The sequence below is a fragment of the Columba livia genome, chromosome 1 (assembly GCF_036013475.1).
Source record: "Columba livia isolate bColLiv1 breed racing homer chromosome 1, bColLiv1.pat.W.v2, whole genome shotgun sequence".
In the NCBI taxonomy this organism is placed as follows: Eukaryota; Metazoa; Chordata; class Aves; order Columbiformes; family Columbidae; genus Columba; species Columba livia.
The window spans coordinates 178908365-178929687 of record NC_088602.1 but is presented as its reverse complement, the minus strand read 5'-3'; the positions used below and the strand labels follow the sequence as shown (position 1 = coordinate 178929687).

General features: G+C 40.8%; 1 long non-coding RNA gene across 1 annotated transcript; it reads right to left on the bottom strand.

Annotated features, from left to right (window-relative positions):
- Positions 1 to 826: 826 nt before the first annotated feature.
- Positions 827 to 6251, bottom strand: LOC135578201 (uncharacterized). The gene is made up of 4 exons (XR_010469537.1): positions 5964 to 6251; positions 5040 to 5128; positions 4448 to 4592; positions 827 to 4310 (listed from the first exon to the last, which is right to left on the bottom strand). It is a non-coding gene; the product is annotated as an uncharacterized LOC135578201 (long non-coding RNA).
- Between the last annotated feature and the right edge of the window lie 15072 nt (positions 6252 to 21323).

Genomic DNA, 21323 nt, shown 5'->3' with positions numbered 1-21323 from the left:
AAAAATTCACCTTCATCTTTTTCAGAGGAGGAGATGTTATGGTTTAATGTGATTGATGATTTAATGGGTTCATGATCCAGGGCTGTCCCAGACAGAGCAAGTCACTTTGATTCTGGCCAGGAGGGTCCTCAATGTGGTCAAGACAGAGGCTGGAACTGCACTGAAGTCCCATGTGGTGGCTATCAAAGGAAATTTTTCAGATGGGACTCATCTCTAAATCTGTGTAATCAAGTAAATTGCATTAGTGTAATGTTGCTAATTTCTCTGAGGAGGCTCCAGTGAATGTGGGAGGATACCGTGTCCTTCACTGGTGTGTTGCTTCTCTACCCATTTGGGATCAGGAGTGGGAGTGGTGATGGTGATGGCAGGGAAACGGTTCACGGAGTATAATCCCACAAGGGAGCTCCCCCTTCTGTGTATGCAAAGGAATAGGGGCTGAAATTCATGGCAAGATGGAAAAGCAGGGCTTCATTTCTCACTGAGGTAAACCAAGAAGGGAGGAGCATGAGAGTTTGTCTCTGAATTTGCCTATTGCAGTTTTCAAACATAATGAGTTGTAAATAAGAGTGTTTGGCTGAAGTTTTCTTCTGTAATCATGCACTATTACTTGTGCAATAACAATACCCTGTTCTGTACAGCTGTTTGAAATGAGTAGAACTGATGTTGAAGAATGAAATGAAAATATCACTAAATTAGCTGCATAACATCTGGATCAATACACCTTCCTATAGCAGAATAGCAGGTGCTACTCTGGTTCATAGCAACCAGTTGATCAATGGCTACTGATATGTTAAAGCACCAGACAGAACTGTGAAAATACCAAGGAAAGATAATTTTTTCAAATGTCATAATGAAATTCCATCTATTATGGATTCCTCACAGGGGATCTTAAACTAGAAATCCAGAGATATATAGAAGTACCTTTAAACAATGAGCAAAAGGTGATAATAATAAAAAACTGTTTGTGTTTCCTGCAGGGGAAAATAAGTGTTTTTCCAAATACGCATAATTTCCAGTACCATCCATCTCAGGCAGGTAAATGCTGTAACCACTTCACTGAGTGAAAGTGATTGTTTATTATGATCTGCGTGAGTCTTTTTTTGACCATGAGTACAGAATAAGGAATTCTGCTCCCAAAGCCTTAAAAGCTCTGGTGCTAGTGCATACGTGAGGATAATGCTGCTAACAAAAATCACTTCCTTTTTTTGACCCATTGCCTCTTTATCCACTTTTGAGTGACTAGTGTTAACACCATTGTCCACATGTATTCATGCACAGGAACTCTTAATCTCAGCTTTCCTGTACTGAGTAGCTGTGCATATGTGAACCCACAGTTGCTGTCATGTTAGAAGATGGTGAAATTACTTCTGCCCCAAGTATTCTCCTGCCATTTGCTCTTTTCTGGAGTATATTCACGTAAATGTTCTTTCCAGCTTCCTTTATTTAATAATGTATAAGCAGTTACATCCTGCCATTGAAATTATTTTTTGCTTAATATTGAATGAATATAATATACATTGTACACATGAATATAATATGCATTATACATAGGTGTTGTTAGCTACTGTTTTACAAAGAGCAAAAAAGGAATAGGGACTTATCAAGTTACATAATTCTTGATATCTGCCTAGAGCATTGTAACCTGCTAGTGTTGAAATAGAAACCTGCATGGTTATTCTTGCAAAATAAGTAAAAAGAACTACCAAAAATGCGTTGGAAAACAGGGAAAGGTAAATAATCAAAACATATTCTCAGTTATATTAAAAAAATTAATGGATTGAACTTAATGGTATGGTCCTGTATGAAGTGAGAAATACATTAGTTCTGAAAAAAAATTAGCAAGTTCTGTTTTATAGAACAGAGAGTTTTCAGAACACAAATTGCACAGATGATTGGTCAAATTGATTTCTTTGCATTATGGTCAAAGCTTTTTTTTGGATGGTTTGTGAGTAACATCCTGCTGAATATATTTTTTCATTCTTGTGTCTGCAAAATGTGTTGTTTTTTATTTATGCAAGAAACCTAATAAAAATAGCATATAATGTAGCTCTGAAACAATAAAGGTTGTAGCATTTTTGGAAGAAATTGAATGTTTATGAAATAACAATGATTTGCCTTTAGTGTTGTGTCTAAGAATTTATTATTTTCATCTTGTTTTCCAGAGACACTTCATTAAAATGCTGTTTATTTAATTGCTACTGGATCATTTTATATATATATATATATATATATATATATATATATATGTATGTATACATGTAACTTAGAAACTTAATATGGGTTATAGTTCTGAACAAAACTGAAAATAAACTCTCATTAGACTGTGGCATCTCATATAAGAAATTATTAAGATCACCTTTTCATCTGAGAGAACTGGGAAAGGGCAAAGGCAACACAGCTTGTTTTTCTACTGCACCCCATTTGCAGGCAACAGTACTGCAGACAAATACGCAGTAAAAAGAAACAAAGTCTGAAAGTTAATACCCCAGGCGCCAAACACATGTCTGTGGAAGGGGAATGCAAGCAGACATTTCTATGTGCAGCACATTGCTTCCTAATAGGCTCTTTTACAAAGGTCAGATGACTGGATGGAACAGGATCCAGTCTCCCACAATGTCATACCTGCCGTGGTGTGTGTAGGGTAACGGCAGGGCTGTGTTTCCTTCCTATGGGGTTAACACCCCCAAGTAAGTAATTGATAGTTCCACTGCTAAGACATGGACAACTCAACGGGTCAAGCCTATCAGAGTGGCTGCATACAAATCTGGCTTTTTACACTGCCAAAATAGCTGCAAAGTGCTGGGTGTCCCTGTGATAACAGAGATGCTGAGCAGGATGTGTCACAGAGGATCAAACCCCTCCTGGTGGGCGGGCACTTTGTTTTTCAGCTCCAGATGGCGCTTCATTTGTTAGTCTCCTGCTTCCCTTTTTAATTGCTGATGATGTGATGGAAAACGTCAGGTTGATAATTCTGGTGTCTGAAGCCAGGGCGTGACGTAGTCATGGGGTATGAAATCAGTGCAAGCCTTGCCATCACCTCCAGTGAATTCTGGCTTGTGCCCTTGAGCCTTTGCCATAGGAGACACTGAGCCTGGGCGGCGGCCCTGGGAGAGTCACTAGTGTGTTCCCAGGCCCTGGCACAGACCGGAGTCACTTTGTAGATGGCTTCCCCATTCCCGAACGAGTGTATGAATGTCCTGGTTGTGGCCAGCTCTCCAGCAGAGACCACCAACCTGCATCACTTTCAGCCACCCAACAACTGGGAAAATACAGCAGCTTCTCTGTGTTGTCACCCACAGCTGAAGTTATAGCAGAATCCGAGAGGTTAAAAATAATAAACAAGTCCCCTTGAGTTTTTGACTCTTGTGGGACACATTTCTCTTACTAAATTGGTGCTCTTAATTTATATTTTGGACTATTTTATACTACTGTTTTCATATACAAACAAACAACTGCACAGCTTATAGCTATGCAGGACTGCAGTTTGCAGTTCTGAGTTGTCGACATTCTTCTTCATTTCAGAAGTAATTTTTCTCAAGTAAGAACTACAAAATTTAATCATAAAGCCAAGCATATGCAGAATTAAAACTATAATTAACAGGTATTGTAGCAGTATTAGATTAATTTTGACAAGGGAAGCTATGTGGAAGAAGAAAAATTGAGCCTGGAATTTCTCACTGCCTTTGTTATCCAAATATTTGACAAAAATAAAAATCGGTCTTTAGATAAATAATTCTTTCCAAGAAGGAAATCGGTAGCATACAGTGTGACTTTGTGTTTCAACGATCCTTTATGACTAAATCGCTGTACAAATATATAATCAGTATATACAGCTTGTGATTAGCCTGTTTTGAGTATTATAGGTTTCATGTAACTGTATTTATATTTTTTTTTTTTTTCCAAATTTTTCCTTTAACCTTTTCAGAACTGAGAATCCTAAATGATGAATGTAGCATTTTGTGCAGGCAATTCTTGTTGAAAATACGTTGTTTTGTCCTCTGTAGTAAGAATAAAAGTTATGAAGAATGTCTAATAAAAATATGATCATACTAGAGAGTTTGAGTCAGCTGAGCCTTGTTGACTCAGGTTGTACCATTGATCATAAACATTTTAAGAGAGAAGGAGAAAAGCAGGTTCTGGAATTTATACCTGATATCTTTTTCTCACCCACCATCCTTTTGGGAAGGAGTGAAGTTTGTGGTTTACAAAGGTGCAGGATGTGAAATCTCCAGATGCACAGAAAGATGTATTTCACTGTCACAGAATGAAATCCGATGGGTGGAAATGCCCTTCAAAGGCTATTTCCTTCCCTGGAACAACAAATGCTGTCATCAGCTATTTTTGATTAGCATGTGAATTATGATCCTGTCAAGGCAATGGGGTTCTCGTTGCAAACATACCTTCAAGCCCAGCAACAGACATGTAATCATGAGTAAAACCTGGTTACCTGCAATGGTGCAGAGTTGTTCACATGGTCTGTGATGAAATGCTGGGTCAAGACTCATCTGTGTAGAACATTCCTGAGTCTTAAGCACCCATTACATCGGCTGTGGTTGTAATGCTTTTGTTGCTCAGTGGAAACACAGTAACTCCTAGAATACAGAGTTTGGAAATGTGGAAAGAGTGGAAAAAAAATTTTACTCTTGTTTCTTGGCTACCCTACACGTATATTTAGAGAGAGAGAGAGCAAAATATTTCAGGGAAGCAATTCAGTACCTTATGGTCAACATTATTCTACAGAAAAAATTACACTAGTGTATAAAAATGTGGAAAACAGATGTAAGAACAACAGATTTGAAACAAATCCAGTTCTTAATTTCCACTTCCAAACGAGATTACTCAGTACATGATGTTTACATTTTTTTGGTAATACAATGAGTAGGATAAGTTACTATTCTTGCTTCCACTATTCTTACCTCTTGGTGTAGCAACCTAAACAGTTGAATTCCTTGATGTTCACACTTTTCACATATTTTGTAAGAGTTACCATTCTTTTCTTGTACCCTTAGGCTGTTAACCTTTTTAATCTGTCAACATACCTTAGTCTCTGTAGCTCTTTTATCTCCACTGTTCTTTGCTGAATTCCTTCCAATTTGTGGCTGTCATTCTGGTATTGAGGTAGCAAGATCTGTATATAGAGTTATACAAGAAAGATCAGCATTTCCTAGTTCTGTACCAACAGTACCAAAATATACATTTTTAGACTTATAAACATTTTGATGCTCAATATCAACTCAGTCTTTTCTAGTAAGGCTGCTCTTTCTCAAAGGGTTTAGGGTTATTATGTTCTATACACACTTTTTTTTTCTGAATTGAATCTCGCTCGTTTTCCACCAGAAATTTATTTTATTGCTTTTATTTGTGAATGGTGATCTGGTTTTGATGTTTTTCTTGCATCTCACTCATCCCTAGAAAAGCAGCCTCCTTTGATGTACACAATTATAAGTTCTAGACTTTGCACCATCTCCAAAGAGAAATGCTTACTACTTTCTTTCTTGTTTTAAATTAGGAAACTAGATACAAATGAGCTTTCCACTGATCCATGGAACATTCACAAATGTTAGGAAATAGGCTGCCTTAGCTTATTGAATTGCTGGGTATACTGCTTTTTATAGAACTTGTTTAGAAGCTGCTTATATAGAAGTATTTCTGGAATCCATGCCTGAGCTTCTGCCACAGGAAACTTAGGCAAAAGGAACTTCTCTAACAACAAATCACCTCCAAATTCAGTATACGACTTTGTAGTGCTTCCTGTTCTTTCACAAGGTTTGCTGTCTGTAGTGAGACCAAAGCAAAGAGCAGTATAAAAATTAGAAAAGAAAGAAATAGGACAACTGCTCTCAACTCTGCATGAGCTCCTCTTCAAGCAGCTGGAGGCGACAGTCCCCAGTAGCAGCCCTGGTAGCCAACCACCTGCCCTTCCAAGCTGATGGGAAGCAACCCAAAAATCCCACCTGAGATACCTGCTGGCAGCTGTGTCAGCACTGCCTTTGATGAGAACTCCTCTGCTGTCAGTCCCCCTTCAATAGCAAAGCTGTTAAGCCCACATGGGAAAGCCACGAGCTGGGGAGACAGCTTTCCCCAGAGTCATGGCTGTGTGGTGAAATGTGCACCCACAAGATGTATAGATGGCCACGAACCTCCTTACTCTCAGGGCTAAATGCAAAACTCCTTCCTTTGATTTCGTACTTGCCTAAGACTCTCTCATATGCAATAAACAACTTATTTATTCTAGTAGCTGGAAGGGGAGAAAGACTATTTGTGTTTAAGTATTTTGGTCGTACTTTGTTATTATGGTTGTGTGGGTTTTATGCTTACCTAAACAACCAGAAATACTCCAAAATACCTTGGCTAACCAAGTAATTTAGTTAATACTCCAATGAAGGTTTAATATAACTCACCCTTTTTGAACAAACTTTTTTTTTTTTTTTTTTTTCAAATTAAATGACCCAGTTGAGTTCCTCAGCCGATAGGAAAGAGGGCCCAAGTCTGAGGATTGCCTGAATCACGTCATCCATAAGGCAACATGGAAAATGAGGCTGTTGGGTTAATCATCCGTCACCTCTCTGCTCCCGTCCCTCAGTTGGGATTTCACCCTGGGCGCAGGTCAGGGCACCCACCAGCACCCACCTACCCAGGGAGCTCTGTGCTTGGAGGGCTCAGGCCTTGCATGGGGAGAGGGGGGAGAAAACCTTCGTTTCACTGGGGAGAGCAGCTGTGCAGGCAGAGCTGTGATTCCCATCTGCGGGGCTGTTTTCTAACATGCTGATTTTGACTTTGTTGTCAGGAGTAGGAACGATGCAACTGCTCAGAAATGTTGAAGCAAAAAAACCCTGTCTTTAAAAGTAATTGCTTCCTCCCTTTGTAAACTGCCTCCTCTGTAAGCACCACGAATCATTGTAATTAATCCTTAATTCAGGTTGCTGTATCTATGTTACATTGTTATGTTTACTTAGATGTGAAATGCATTATTCTTTACAAGGTAATGGCATCAGTCCACACAGTCTCTGTGACAAGCACGGGCAGCTCTAAACTAAAACATTAGGTGCGGTATTAAAAAGCTAGTTAGATGCCAATATGTTAATTAATTAATCACAGGCATGTTTCAAAGCATTCTTCATACCTCAGGTGGGGCTCCTGGGCTATTATGAAATGCCAAACTTCCCTTGGGGCTTTGAGGATTGCACTTCTAAATTCCTCAGAAGTTCAGGGAAGTAAAAGGGTATGTTTTTGGTGTGAGTCACTGAAGTGAGGTTGGAGATAAAGATTTCTTATTTTGTTTTATATTGGGGGAGGAGGGCAGTGATCAACCAGCAAGCGTTTCCGTAAGGAACTAGGTGGAGGACAAAGATGTATTTTTCTAACCCTATAAGACTATTTTTCTAAACTTTCACAGTTTTTAATTTAAATGTTTAAACTAAATGTTTCTGAGCTTGCTTAATTTTAAATTCAAGTCTCTGCTGTATATCAGCCAGGCTTCTCTCAAGTTCTGGGCAGAAGCCCATGGTTACCCTTTGTGCCAGCTCCTTGTGCAGTAAAGGGCAAGTGAACATAAGCAACTTTTACTGCTCACTACCAAGAACTGGAAAAAATGTGTTTCCCGCACTGGTTTTGCAAACATCCTTGTTTTCTCTCCATTTTTTATCTGTGAGCCTGTGAAGTACCTGCAAGGCTTTATTTGTAGATCACCCCAGAGCTACTTTTTTTTTTTTTTTTTAATTTTATTTTAGTAAAAAAGGAGATGCCTATCAAATAACTTCATTCCATTTTGGTGGATCCCTGGGGTGGGCGGGAAATATCATGAGATTTGGGGGAAAAAGGGAATTCCTATTGTTTTGTAAGCCACAGACCTGTAGCATGGGTAGGTGTTGGAGAAGTGTAATCCACCAAGGGAAGCTCTTTAGCTGCCTGTTGAGCCTTGTGCCATGAGTGCAAGGCACAAGATGACACCTGCAAGGCATGCTTGGTGAGGTTCGGTGAGACTGACACCTGAAAAGGACCATGCTGACTAGAGACTGGGATGTGGCAGAGGCCTGAAAAGAGCTCTTAGCAGGACTGAGATGAGAAAATATGGCTGGTGGTGTCTGTGTGCAGATAGTGACCCGCACAGTCACCCATGGTGTTGTCCCAGTCTCTTGTGCCAGAGGAAGAAAGTTAGTGAGTTGTGGGCCACAACTCACTAACTGGTGCTCTGCCTAAACTTTCACTTGAATTGGCAGGAGGAGTAAGTGTAATGGAATTTTTTAAAGGGTTGGGCAACTCTGTTTATATCTGACTCACATTGCGTGTAGATTCATGAAATGTGAAGCGATCCCTGGATTAGATACAGAAGTCTCTCACATGTCAGGACAAAACTAGTACTATGTGGCATGTCAGAGCCAAGGGAAGGTCACTGTTTTGAATTTTTTCTAATTACCCTTCCCACTCGGTGTCTTGTGCTTTACCTGCGGCGAAGTTGTGTAATGCCCTGGGAATGCTGTTCTGCTTTCCCAGCAAAGGTGCAGAGGAGAGGCGGCATTCAGAGAACCCCTCCTAAGTCCTGCACAACTCAGCCTGGAATATGTTCAGACAGGACTTTGGGAGTCCATCCAGTACTGCACAGATATCACTGATGAAGCGAAAAGATATCTGAATGATTGGTCTCTTTACTCTGATTCAAACAACTTTCAGTCCACTGGAGAAATGAAAAAAACATAAAATGTTTTTTCTCCTTTGGAAACTTCACAAAATCTCCTTAGAATGAGGACTTTGAGATCCACTGTGCACTTAAAGTGCTTTGTGAAAGGTGCCTTGTTTCTGAAGAAAACAAAACTTCAACGGAACTTCAGATATTTTAGTTGAATTCTTGTAAGATTTCAGTATCAACTGGTCCCCCCATCAGGGAGGGGGAAGAATTCAGATGAATGTTGGTGTGAAGTAAGAACAACCTTTCATGTGGATGTGTTCTGCAATAATCATGGGAATATGGGCATAAACTCAAACAAGCATGGAAAGGGAGTGGCTTACTCAAAGCCTTATAAATAAAGTACAAAGGTATCACAGTTGGATCTTTAAACTCGGTAGAGCATTTGGTAACCAGGAAAGATTTGGCAAGGCTCTCTTATTTACATTCTACTGGATTCAGCTGTTTTTAGCTATTCATTTGTTGCTTTCAGCTGAAATGGCTAAATGCAAGCCCACAAGACAACTCCTCTTTTATCAGTTTTGAAACTGATAGATATTACTGTTATTCTTCTGAAGTGTGGTAGGAGAATATCCTGGATTAAAATGTTGAACAAATATTCTAATAAAGAAATTAACTTTTTTTTTCTTTTCCCTTTCTTTTCTTTCACTGTTATGGTGCTTGTAAATGAAGTGTACAACAGGTCTGTCAAAAACTTAAGAGTTAAATAATATAGAAGGAAGAGATGAAAAAAAAGAGCTGCTTTATGTAGGCATGTTATTGCTTTTAATAATGTATTTTATTTAACTTTTCTACGACCATACTGCCAAGTGGCCCCTAATGTACAGAGCTGCAATGCACTTGAATGAAGTGGAACAGTGTGTTTTGAAAGAAACTAAAGAACAAAACTTGGTTTTATGTTACTGGGAAGATGTGTGCTTTCTTTCAGTATCAGCAGGCAATCGGAGTTTCTATGAACCTGGTGTTAACAGAGTTATAACAGCATGAAACTTCAATAATACGGTGATGAATGAGCCTGCAGGTTGGGGGGAAAAAAATAATCATGTGCTTTGGAATTGGACAGTGTTTGGTAGCCAAGGAGGATCCTTCCACTATATATGGTCACTTCTTTGTTCATGTTCATTCAGGAAGAGCCACACCTTAGACACTTCGTGGCTTGACGCTTCAGAGTGATAACTGACTGTCGCTTTGCCGCGTATGTGGGAATAGCACTGTAATATGATACTCTGATTTGGACATGCATATTTGTGTGTTGCAGCTTGTGTTATTTTTGTTTCAAGCTTGTGATCACAAATATGAACTGAATTTCTGCACCTCTGCCCATCGGCATTGATAGAGTGGGGTTTCTCAGAGACCATCTCTGAATAATTCTGGAATGATTTGTATCTGTAGCACAATGACTTATTTACGTTAGTGAACAGTCTGATTTTATGACTAATTAATAGATTTACCTGTTACTTAAATTTTTATGCTTTTCTTCCATTGATAAAGATGGGGTGATCACAAATTCCCTGAAAGCCAATGCAAAATACCGAGTGTTACATTGGAGTGGAGTGGAAGATTAACCTGTTGTCACTAAGCAGAGACAGAAAAGCAGAGAAACAAAAGAATTAAGTGGGAAAGAGGAACAGAAGCTACATCTGTTTAAGGAAATGAATTATTATGTAGTAATTCACTCTTTAAGCTTAATTATATTAATTAGATATTACATAGTTATCTACATTGTTCTTCAAAAGTGGCCTTGAGGATATAGGTTGCTGCCATTTTGGTCTCTCTGGAGCATTTGCCTGTGCTTGACTCTTTGAGCCTGGCAGACACGCAGGGTCCTGCCTGCCCCAGCAAGCACTCTCTGGCTGCTCCTGAGCTGGGACATTGCTCTTCACATGGGCCATGAGTGTGGCATTGATGATGGCCTTCAAAGACAGCCTATATTCACCTGTCATACTTCCCACATTGATTACAGGCTGAAGGCAAGGGAAAGCACAAGGCTTATCTTCACTTTTGCAGCTCCCTCATTACTGTCTGATATTCACAGCTGCCCTTGGTCTTACAGAAATGCAGCAATGGTTCTCTGTTGCTGAGATGGACACTGACTCCATCTCCCCAACGTGTGGCCAAGGGTCACAGTAGAGCAATACATGGAAATAACAGGCTTCTGCTTGTGAGATTAGGGGTAGGAAGGTCCATGTTTGAAAAGATGAGTGAAACATTCCAGAAAAACTTGATTTTACTGTGGTGCCAGCCCTCCAGAGAGCAGCATAAGAAGCTGGACTACTTATGGGTAATATTTCAAATGACTTCTTGCATTAGTTTAACTGACAATATTATTCAATATAGTAATCAATGACTTTGATGAGGGAATAGAGCGTAGTATCAGCAAGTTTGCTGGTGATACTAAGCTGGGAGGAGTGGCTGACACACCAGAAGGCTGTGCTGCCATCCAGTGAGACCTGGACAGGCTGGAGAGTTGGGCGGGGAAAAATTTAATGAAACATAAGAAGGGCAAGTGTAGAGTATGGCCAGGTTCCAGTATAAGTTGGGGAACGACCTATTAGAGAGCAGTGTAGGGGAAAAGGAGCCGGGGGTCCTGGTGGACAGCAGGATGACCATGAGCCAGCACTGTACCCTTGTGGCCAGGAAGGCCAATGGCATCCTGGGGTGTAGTAGAAGGGGGGTGGTTAGTAGGTTGTGAGAGGTTCTCCTTCCCCTCTACTCTGTCCTGGTGAGAACACATTTGTAGTATTATGTTCAGTTCTGGGCCCCTCAGTTCAGGAAGAACAGGGAACTGCTTGAGAGAGTCCAGCGCAGAGCCACACAGTTGATTAAGGGAGTGGAGAATCTCCCTTATGAGGAAAGGCTGAGGGAGCTGGGGCTCTTTAGCTTGGAGGAGACTGAGGGGTTACCTCATTAATGTTTATAAATATATAAAGGGTGAGTGTCATAAGGATGGAGCCAGGCTCTTCTTGGTGACAACCAATAATAGGACAAGGGGTAATGGGTGCAAACTGGAACACAAGAGGTTCCACTTAAATATGAGAAGAAACTTCTTCTCAGTGAGGGTGACAGAACACTGGAACAGGCTGCCCAGGGGGGTTGTGGAGCCTCCTACTCCGGAGATATTCAAAACCCGCCTGGACACATTCCTGTGTAACCTCATCTAGGTGTTCCTGCTCCAGCAGGGGGATTGGACTGGATGATCTTTTGAGGTCCCTTCCAGTCCCTGACATTCTGTGATTCTGCAATTTTGTGACAAGACACAGACTCAGCTCAGTGATTTTTCTCCAGCCCCATAGGCTTATGTAGTTCCTGCACTGAAGACTTGCACCTTTTTTTGGGTTGCATTTGCATTGTTACAAAGTCTGTAAGACCACAGCAATAAACTTATATATGTAGTTGTGGTAGCCTTTAGAGATTCCTTCACATCAATAGAGTATGGGGGCACAGGAACAGTGAGGCGATGGGCGGCAGACCCAGTAGAGCTGTGTCTGTTACTCCTGGTTGGTAGGAGAGTACAGAAACCTGCCCCTCACTTGGTCTCAGTTGTGTAGTATGGCTGATTAGAATAAACCACTATTACTTCTGAATTGATTTTGTGGTCTGTATGAACTCTTTGTTTATATCCATGTGGAATTGAAAGGCCTCTTCCCTGTTCAAAATTCCAGCAGAACTCTTTTTGCCTGGTTATCCAGCTGTGGCAATGTCACATTTCCCAGGCAATGTCTACCCAGCATTTTTGAAGCAAACCTCCCCATTATCACCACTTGCTGTGCTTCAAATTGAGCTGCAAGTCTCGGAGTACACAGCTTGACTGAATTCCTTATGCATGAAGCTGGTCCTGTCGATGTTCTTCAGCAACACACCTGACAGGTCACAGTGTCAGGCAAGAGCTCACCCAAAGTGAACCTTAAAATGTGCACGACGTGGTTGCTGAGTCTTCAAGCAGCAGCTTTTGCTCTACAAATCTACCTCTCTTCCTGCTGTTGTGTCTCTTTCCGCTTTCTGCAACTGCCTTCCAGGTATTTCAGATTGCTCATTGCTTTCTTCTAATCCTTCCTAAAAATTAGACTTCTTTACATTTTTATTCCACTGTTGCTTTCCAGCCATAAGCTGGCTAGCTCTGAACATAGGGGAAACATGAAGCAAACCACAGGGTGGCCAAAAAGCCACAGGCCCGGTGTGTGCGTTGCCTGGGAGGAATTAATAAGCAAGACAAAGGTGAGGGCTGGGCTCTTATGAATTTTTCTATCTCCTGTCCCCAGTCCTTGCCAGCCATGAGATCTGTTCTCTCAGCTGGATGGATGTTTCCATAATTATTTTCAAATATGTCTATTTTATTAAATTTAAAAGGTACTAGTTTAAAAATAGGATACGGCACTCTGGGCTGAGGTCTCTGTGAGCCAATATACACACAGAAGGGTGTGTATGTCATTCCCACTTTCCTGCATGACCAAAGTGTACATATTTTTACTGATGGAAAAACAGCCAATCCAGTGATGTTGAAGGTGGTTGGGACTTGGATTCTGCTCCCGAAAATGCTGGGTTGAATTTAATATTGTGCTTGGTGGTGGGTAGTATAGGTATACGTTGTGTACATACAGGCCTTGGGACTTTCAGGGGAACAAGGTGCTTAGCTAGTTAAGGATGAACATGTACACACAGAGCAAGAATGATTAAACTTGGCTGTCCAAAAGTCTCCTCCCTCTCCTGGTCCTTCTTCCCCCACATCCTCTCTCCAAGAGTGCATTAAAACTTCCAAACTGACTAATGTGCTTTGGGGATTGTGATTATTTGAAATCACTATACTTCCCAAGTTCTGGAGGCAATTATCATTTGGCCTTATCCTTCAAAGTGTGCTTGCTGAGTGTGGAGCTCTTATAACTGCGTGCCTCTGAGATATTCCTTACATAACTCCCAAGTTATGAAAATACAGCATTTAATTTTTACAGGCGATTAGATTGTTAGGTCTATTGTTTCCTGCTAAATTCACCACACCAAATTCCATCCCAGGGGAAATGAAGCCAGTCAGTAACTGAGATGAGGATTTAGCCCATTATTTTCTGACAAATTTGGGATATTTCACATATTTGATAGTGAATCTGTTAAAGGGACAAATTCCCGTACAGTGTTGGCCACTCCTTCTGTATTAAAATCTTACCTTAGATGTGTTAGGACTCCCATTCAAACTTGTCAAGTGATTTAACTTATTAAAAAAAAAAAGAAGTTTTTTCTGTATTCATTGATCTCGTCTTTTGATGCCTTGCCCATTGTGTTACAATGCACCTGGAAAATAGCCCATGATGTTTCTTAAGGCAGGAAATAATATTTATGGCTGTACAATAATGTTTTACAGCGTATATGATCAAAAGGTTACCAACTTCTTTTTCAAATCAAGTCCAAACAATAACAGAAGCTATCAAGGTACTGTGCTTTGTTTCAGTTTCTCAGATTATGCCTGAAATTCTGCCTTCTTTAGGTATACTTTCCACACTGCAGGTTTTGGGGTCTGCACTGATGTGCTATAGCTTGAGAAAGAACAAAACAAAGTGTAAAATGAAAGAAATACAGTAGTGAAATATATCTGTTATGAATAGCTTTAATTGATGGAACTCTGCCTGCATGTTGCCCTAAAAGAAGCAATATGTTGAGCAAGGGTGAGCAGGAATACTTGTAGTTCCTTTAATCATAAGTTATATAGTTTCCAGGTAGCTGAGTTCAGGATGGATAGTCAAGCAGCAGCTTTTTCTTACAACATGTTATTAGAGAGTGAAGCTCATTACCACTATGTGCTCTAGAAAATAATGGATAGCAAGATTCAACAATTCCTGTAAAAGTTCAGGTACACAACTGCCATATAGCAGTACCTTGAGAGGTGGTAGCAATGAGTGCTGAAAAAAACTTCTGGCTGTGAAGTAATCTACAGTTCTTAATGGTTAGGATAACTTAAATGGGAAGCAGAATCTTTACATCAGTCTTGTGTATCTTTTTTCTTAACATATTTAGTGGAGCTATCCTTGGGGATAAAGAACTAGCTGGAGTAGAGATCCAGCTGTGTATTGACAAACCCAGTCTTTTCATTTTCCTTTCCCTTCCATCTGCAAAAATGTGTCATTTTGATTCTGCTGAGAGTTTTTTGCAGGCTTCATAAGAAGCGTGATTTATTGGTGTGGCTTCTGAGGGGTGAAATTGAATGAAGCTCTCTCTTCAGGATGCAAGAAAACCAACATTAACTCTCACCTCTCAGGCTTTCTTACTGGCAGTAAAGATCTGCAACTAAACTGTATGCAATGTGTGTCTGATTAAAGCCCTTTGAAACATCAACCAGCTGTTCTAAAAGGAATTTGATTTCTTATCCCTTATTTTCTTGATAATATAATATTTACACTCTTGGAACAGTTTTAAAGTAAGATATCAATGTTTTTTAATATCAGTAGCTGACTGGTGATGCCACAGTGAGGCCACTGAAGTTATGGGATTCCTTGGGAATCCAAGGGACTGAAGTACTGAATAGTCCTTTTCCTCCATGGTGCCACAGTGTCAGGAGCATGCTCTGAAATTGCTGCAGCTCCTCTTTTCCCTTGTAGCAGGGTGGAAGATGAAATGGTGCACAAAATCTAGGAGTCATACTGTCTAACCTTGGCCAAAGCTTCCACTTGTATTGTGTGACTGTCACCTGGCATGTGCAGGCACAAGTAGGAGTTTCTCTCTGTGATGTGACACCTGGCAGAAGGCAATAGGTGACCACACAGCTTTTTCCTTTGCTCCTTCTGTGCCTTATTTACACCTCTGTGAACTGGGCTTCAGAGTGAAAATGTTGGAAACAGATGTTTCCATATGGACTGTGAGACTTACCAATTGCACTGTGCAAGGAGACTGACTCAGTCTGATTGTTGCAGTGACTTGGGGTGCCCAGGGTCCTCCAGAGTCCTTGCAGAAATGAGGGTATCGTTGAGGTGGAAGCTCTCTGTTGTCTCCTGGAAGCTTATGATTGTAAAAGCCACCTTTTCCTTGGAACAAATGTGAAAACCCTGAAATGACAGGGCCTGCTGGCCATGACTCAATGCATTGAAGGTCATCTGAGACACGAGCTATATAATGGCAAGGGTTTCAGAAGGGACTAGAAGCGAGGAGCAGGGTATGTCTGGGTGTGGGCTGGATAAAACAGTGTGTGGGCAGTGCAGCCGGGATACCACAAAGGCAGGCAGAGACCACTGGAGAAAGCCAAGAATGGTCAAATGAGCTTCAGTAGTGGGGCCCTGAGAGGAGAAAAAAAATAAAAAGAAAAAAGGTCATGCTTTTTGGGTGAAGTGCTGGCTGGTGAATAAAGGCTTGGAATAAAGAGCAAAGAAATTCCTTCTTACTGTTTGATGATTGTATTAAGAGAAATGCAATTTAATGCCCACTTTTAGTAAATAAACAGGGTTGCTACCCTGTTTATACACAATTCAACCTTCAGTTTCCTCAACAAAAACAATCTGAACATTTGCTAAAGACTCTGGCCCAAAGGGGTAACGGTAGTCTCTAATGGGAGTAAATAGAGGGTAGGCAGTGCTCTTTCAATCCACTCTTTGAAGAGTGAGCTGAATACAGCCTTTAAGAAAGACGCAGGTACACAAATATTTACCTATTAGGTCTCTATTCATGATGGGTTCAACTCTATTGTATGCAGTTGTTTCTTTTGCTCCTCCAGAGATGTGTCCTGACGTGTGACCTGCATTTACAAGCACTAATTAGTGAACCGAGTGGCCCTGCACCCTCACTGGGCATTTTTAATGAGCAGCAATGGCAAGCTGTGTGTGGCAAAGTCCCCTGCATTGCCTCCAGCTCCAGAGGCAGCTCAGAATTTGGCCCTGGATCAACCTGGGGCACCTGTTATTGATTTGCATCCCAGGAGCCTGTGCTAACGCTAGTGGAGGATTAGGGCCTCATTACAGCACCTGCTGGATAGAAAGTGTCCTCTTTTGGAAACGCCTGTTGGCAGAGCTGCCTTTCTCATTTACCTGGCCTGTAATTAGGAAACAACTGGGAAAGGTATTAAGAAATAACTGTCACTTTCACATTGTACCTGTCATGTAGTTTGATCGTGGTAAACCATTTTATGGGATTAATTCAGTGTAATAATGGATTTGCAGTTTTGTGAGATTAACCAAAACGGTATAATTTTTGGACAGAAGTGGGCAGATGTTCTAGGATTAAAGTGAAGAGCAGGAATCATGCTACAGCCAGACTGATCTGAACGAATGAGCTGCATTACACTGGAGGATTAGTTTTCTCCTGGGAATGTGCAAAACTGAGGCAAAACCATGCTGCAGGTGCAGAAAAGAGTCAGGACTTTGCTTCACTGGCCTTATGCAATGTCTCACAGTTTTTTTTCCTATCACCGAGGGCCCAGTGTGGAGCAGGTCAAGGCTGCTGGCTCTCGGAGGAGGGCTTGGGGTGGCTGGGAGCAGGTCTGCAGGCAGGACCTACTCCCAGGTGCCACCGCTGACCCTGGCCTGGTAGCTGACAAAGGCCCCATTAAGAGGGGACAGGGAGGCAGGTCTGCGGCTGGGGTGGAGGAACATGATAGCAGCCTCTCAAGGCCAGGGAATCTGTAAAATAAACCACTGGGCAGCGCAACCGTGGAGGTGAGGAATGTGAAACTGGAGTCGAGTTATTTGGGAGCAGCGCCTGTCCAGCGCTGTGTGAGATGTTACTGGCCAACAGAAGCGGCATAGCTGGTTATAAAATACAGCATCGATGGGACGAATTCTTTATTGGTACAAATAACTTAAACTCTAGTTAGATCAACTGCCCACTTATACCAGGGAATGTGGGCAGCATCTGTGGCTTGCTGGCCGCTGCTCGGCCACCTTCCCCAGCCCCTGTCTGGTGGGGCTGAGTGTCTGGCAGCTGGAGTGGCTGCAATCTCTGTGACTCGCTTGTGAAGGCACATGGCAAAATGACTGCTGCATCCTGGCCAAGGCTGTGCTTTCTTCTACTTGTGGTTACATCCCAGACACATTCTTGGGCTATTCCACCCAAGGATAAGGTTTAAGGCAGAATCAAGGCTGCGCTTGCTGAGAGCTGTGGTCCTGCATTACTGTCTCTTGCTCTGTTTTGTCCCTTGTTTTCAGCCTTTCTGTACTGACCATAGTTAGCTCTATTGCATTTTCCTTCTGCCAGCTCAGGTCTGGCCCACCACAGGTACTGGTACTGGAATAAAGGGAGCTTGTGGGTCAAGGCAAGCAGAGAGGAGAGGGGCCTGAGAAAGGCACTGCCCCTTTCTGGGGAAGAACATTCTGAAATCCACCCTGCTGCACCCCAAGCTGCTCCTTCAGGGCTGGCAGGGTCCCAGCCTCTCTAACTTGCCTTGTGGCTATACTCTGCAGATGTCTTCAAGAAAGAGAATGTACCAATTGTTTGTTCAGAAAAAGCCGCTGATCAAAAGGCAGGGAAAAGGTTAAAATCAAGAAGTGTCTTTGCAAGCAACTTCCCATGGAGCAGGCAGCAGGTCTGGTCTCCTCACGTTCCTCAATTCTGCTCTTTCTCTACTAGATCATCTGATGACAGAGCAGCCCAAAACAGCTGAAAGTAGTAACTGGTGTATTTTAGCCAAGGATAACTAGAGAAGTAAACGAAAATTAACCTTGAATTGAGCAGTCAGTCTTCCCATTGATCCCCATATTGTGCTCTTTCACCCTTAAAAAGCTTGCATTATTATATATTAAGGAATGTTGCAGTTGAACACAAAGAAAACAAGGAGTGAAAAGAACCAATTCCTTTTGATGCAAACAAGCAAAGCGTATCGTAGGCAAAGGCTGTTGTAACAACCAAGTCTTCCTGACAAATTTTGTACATCAACTTTGTTTATAGTTAATAACATTACTAAGAGGGGTGCTCTGAACTGAGACTCAAGTGTTTACTGTCATAGCAAAGGCACAAACAAGTAGAAAAGGGAATAAGATCTGTTTTAAAAGGAAAAAGCCTGATTAATACTTAGACAACTGGGCTATTGTCTAAACAGTGGTTTTAAACTTGATTTAGCTTGTAACAAAATGTAACAGTACCCACCGCAACATGTATTATGTCTAATGCTTTCCCTTGGGCTGGAACAGAGGAATAGTTTATTCTTCTAACTTGTTCCAGGTATAAAAATAATGGTGTTTTTTATTACTTTAAAAATATCCCCAGAAGTTGATGGAATTATTTAATAAGAAGTGTCAGTATCCTGTGATGTGTCCCTGAAGAACCTCTATGTAACATGACCAACAGTTCATTAAACTGAAGGAATGAAGAATATAGCAATAAAAATCTGTTATGCATGACTTTTATCTCATTCAGTTTACACGTCACTTACCTGTATGCATTTCATAAAACTAAATTCTAATTAAAATTGAGCAATAAACTCTAACTTTTCAGTCATAATGTTCCTGCATCCTCTCTTCACCAGCAATATTTTAAGGAACTTGAAAAACATTTGTAACTTCTCCTCCAAACCCTGCATTCATTTTTCTTGTTTTAGAATAGGAATGGAATTGACTAAATATTTGTAAACAATTAAGAGTATTTGGCTTATTTTTGGAGTAACTTTATTAATTCTTTGTATGTATTGGGATGACTTAGTTTATACTGAAGTTCTTGAACAGATTTCACATTTCAGAAATGGCCTAAATTTTTAGTTCAAGTAATTATTCCTAAAATGGAAACAATAAGTTGCTATTGTCTAATGTTAACTGTTTCCTTTTCTTGCTGTTCCTCAGTTTACCTCTGCCTGGACTTTACAGTCATGCTGTCTGGCTTCGATTACCTGGATGCTATTATCTGGGAAAAGGTAAAATGAATACTTTGCGAATTAATAATAGATTGTGTTCTTTGACCAATCTCTGAGATTCAAAGATAATCTAGAAACCTAGCAATCATTTCATGAAGGTTTAAAAAACACAAGTGAAAGAAAGGAAAAGGAATTTATACTTTTCTCATTTTTAGGATCCATGGCATTAGTTGTCAGCAAGCTCTTTTGCTTTTAGTTGTATGTTACCATATCCTGCTGTATGTCCATGCATTACTTCATTTTCAGCAAAGTCTGAAAGTGTTCATCCACATTCCCAGGAAAAGAGTCTCTCTTAAGAACCACTTATTAATTCTGACTTTCTTGAGGAGTTCCTGTCTTTCCTGGTGTGTCACACATCTTTTGTTCTTGCCTGTAGCTCACTGGCCTAGCAATGAAAGTTAGAATCTGGCTCTCACCTAAGTCTTGCCTATTTATGGTAGAGCCCAGATTTAGAGAGAAAAATCCTTCCTTTTCCCTTTAAATGTAAATCAGTGCTGTGATATGTCATGGTACTCCTGACGAAGTGTCTGAATGCCTGTCTTCTTGTGAAACAACATGTGCACTTAAACAGAATAATTTCTAGCTTCCTTCTAGTATAGAAAAACTATTTATTTCATAACCTTCAAGTTCTTTTCTAAAGATAGGCTTGCTTGTAAAAGAATACCCAGGGCATTGGAGAATGAGATTCCCAGTGAAGTGTTGCTGTCGTTCCTGCGGTATTTTGCCTGCCAGCTTCTGGTGGGGCCACTAAGGATCAAGGGGCTTCTCTGAGGGAAGCTGGAAGGTTTCTAGCTGTGTACATTTTCTGGTGCTGCCCCTGCCACTTCTCTTCCTCACCTCTCCTCTGCCCCAATTTATCTGTGGGTCCAGAAAATGCTGGGTTGAGATCAGCACATTTGTCTACTAGCAGATGTCTGCTGCTGCTCACGTTTTTGTCCTATACTCTTTTGGACTGTATGTGAAACAGTAAACTAGAGAAGAAATGACCCATACTATGTTTGTAATCTCCCGTGCCATCTGATCTTCCTCTAGGAATTCAGATTTAATTGTTCTTGTGTAGGCTGGTAGATATTAATCTGTGATGTGGGATAGGCCGTCCTTAATATTGTTTTGGGTTGTGTATTTCAATTTTTGCACTCTTGTTCCCAAAGCATAGGATGTACATCAAATGCTACATCTGACTTCTCTTGAAGTCAAAGCAGCAAGGGCAGGATTTGCCTCTTATGTAAGATTCAATTAATCTAGAGGAATAATTGTTCATCCTTGTTCTGTTTCACCAGCTTTTAATATTATCTCATTAAAAAAAGTAAAAAACAAAAACAAAGAAGTGCCTCATATAGAAATGGAAGCTGTATCACAAATTGAAATTAAGTGTTGCCTTTTGTAGTATCATTCTTGCTGGGACTTTTTGTTCCCAAACATTTATGATTTAAACCAGAATATACCAGAATATCAACACATTGTATAATAATGTGAACATCCTTTTGAAGTACAAGCTGAAGAGTTGAGGGTAAAGGGGAAAATGTTGTGTGTGTTTTTAAAGCAGGGTACTGTATTGTGAGAAAACTACTGCACTCGCTCTCTTCATTCAATTGGAAAAGAATCACAAGTCTTTCATGTCAAAATGAAGTGCTTTTCCAACTCAACTATTATTCTTCAGAGTTGCTGCCCAGGAAACTGAATAGGAGATTAACAAAGTATCCGGCTAAAAGGATGTCATTTAAAAAAAGTACTGCTGTGTTTATAGTTGTACAAGGCCAGCCAATAGATCACTTGAAAGTTCAGAAGTTGGAAAATGGCACTCCACAGTTGTGGAAAATCCCATTGCTC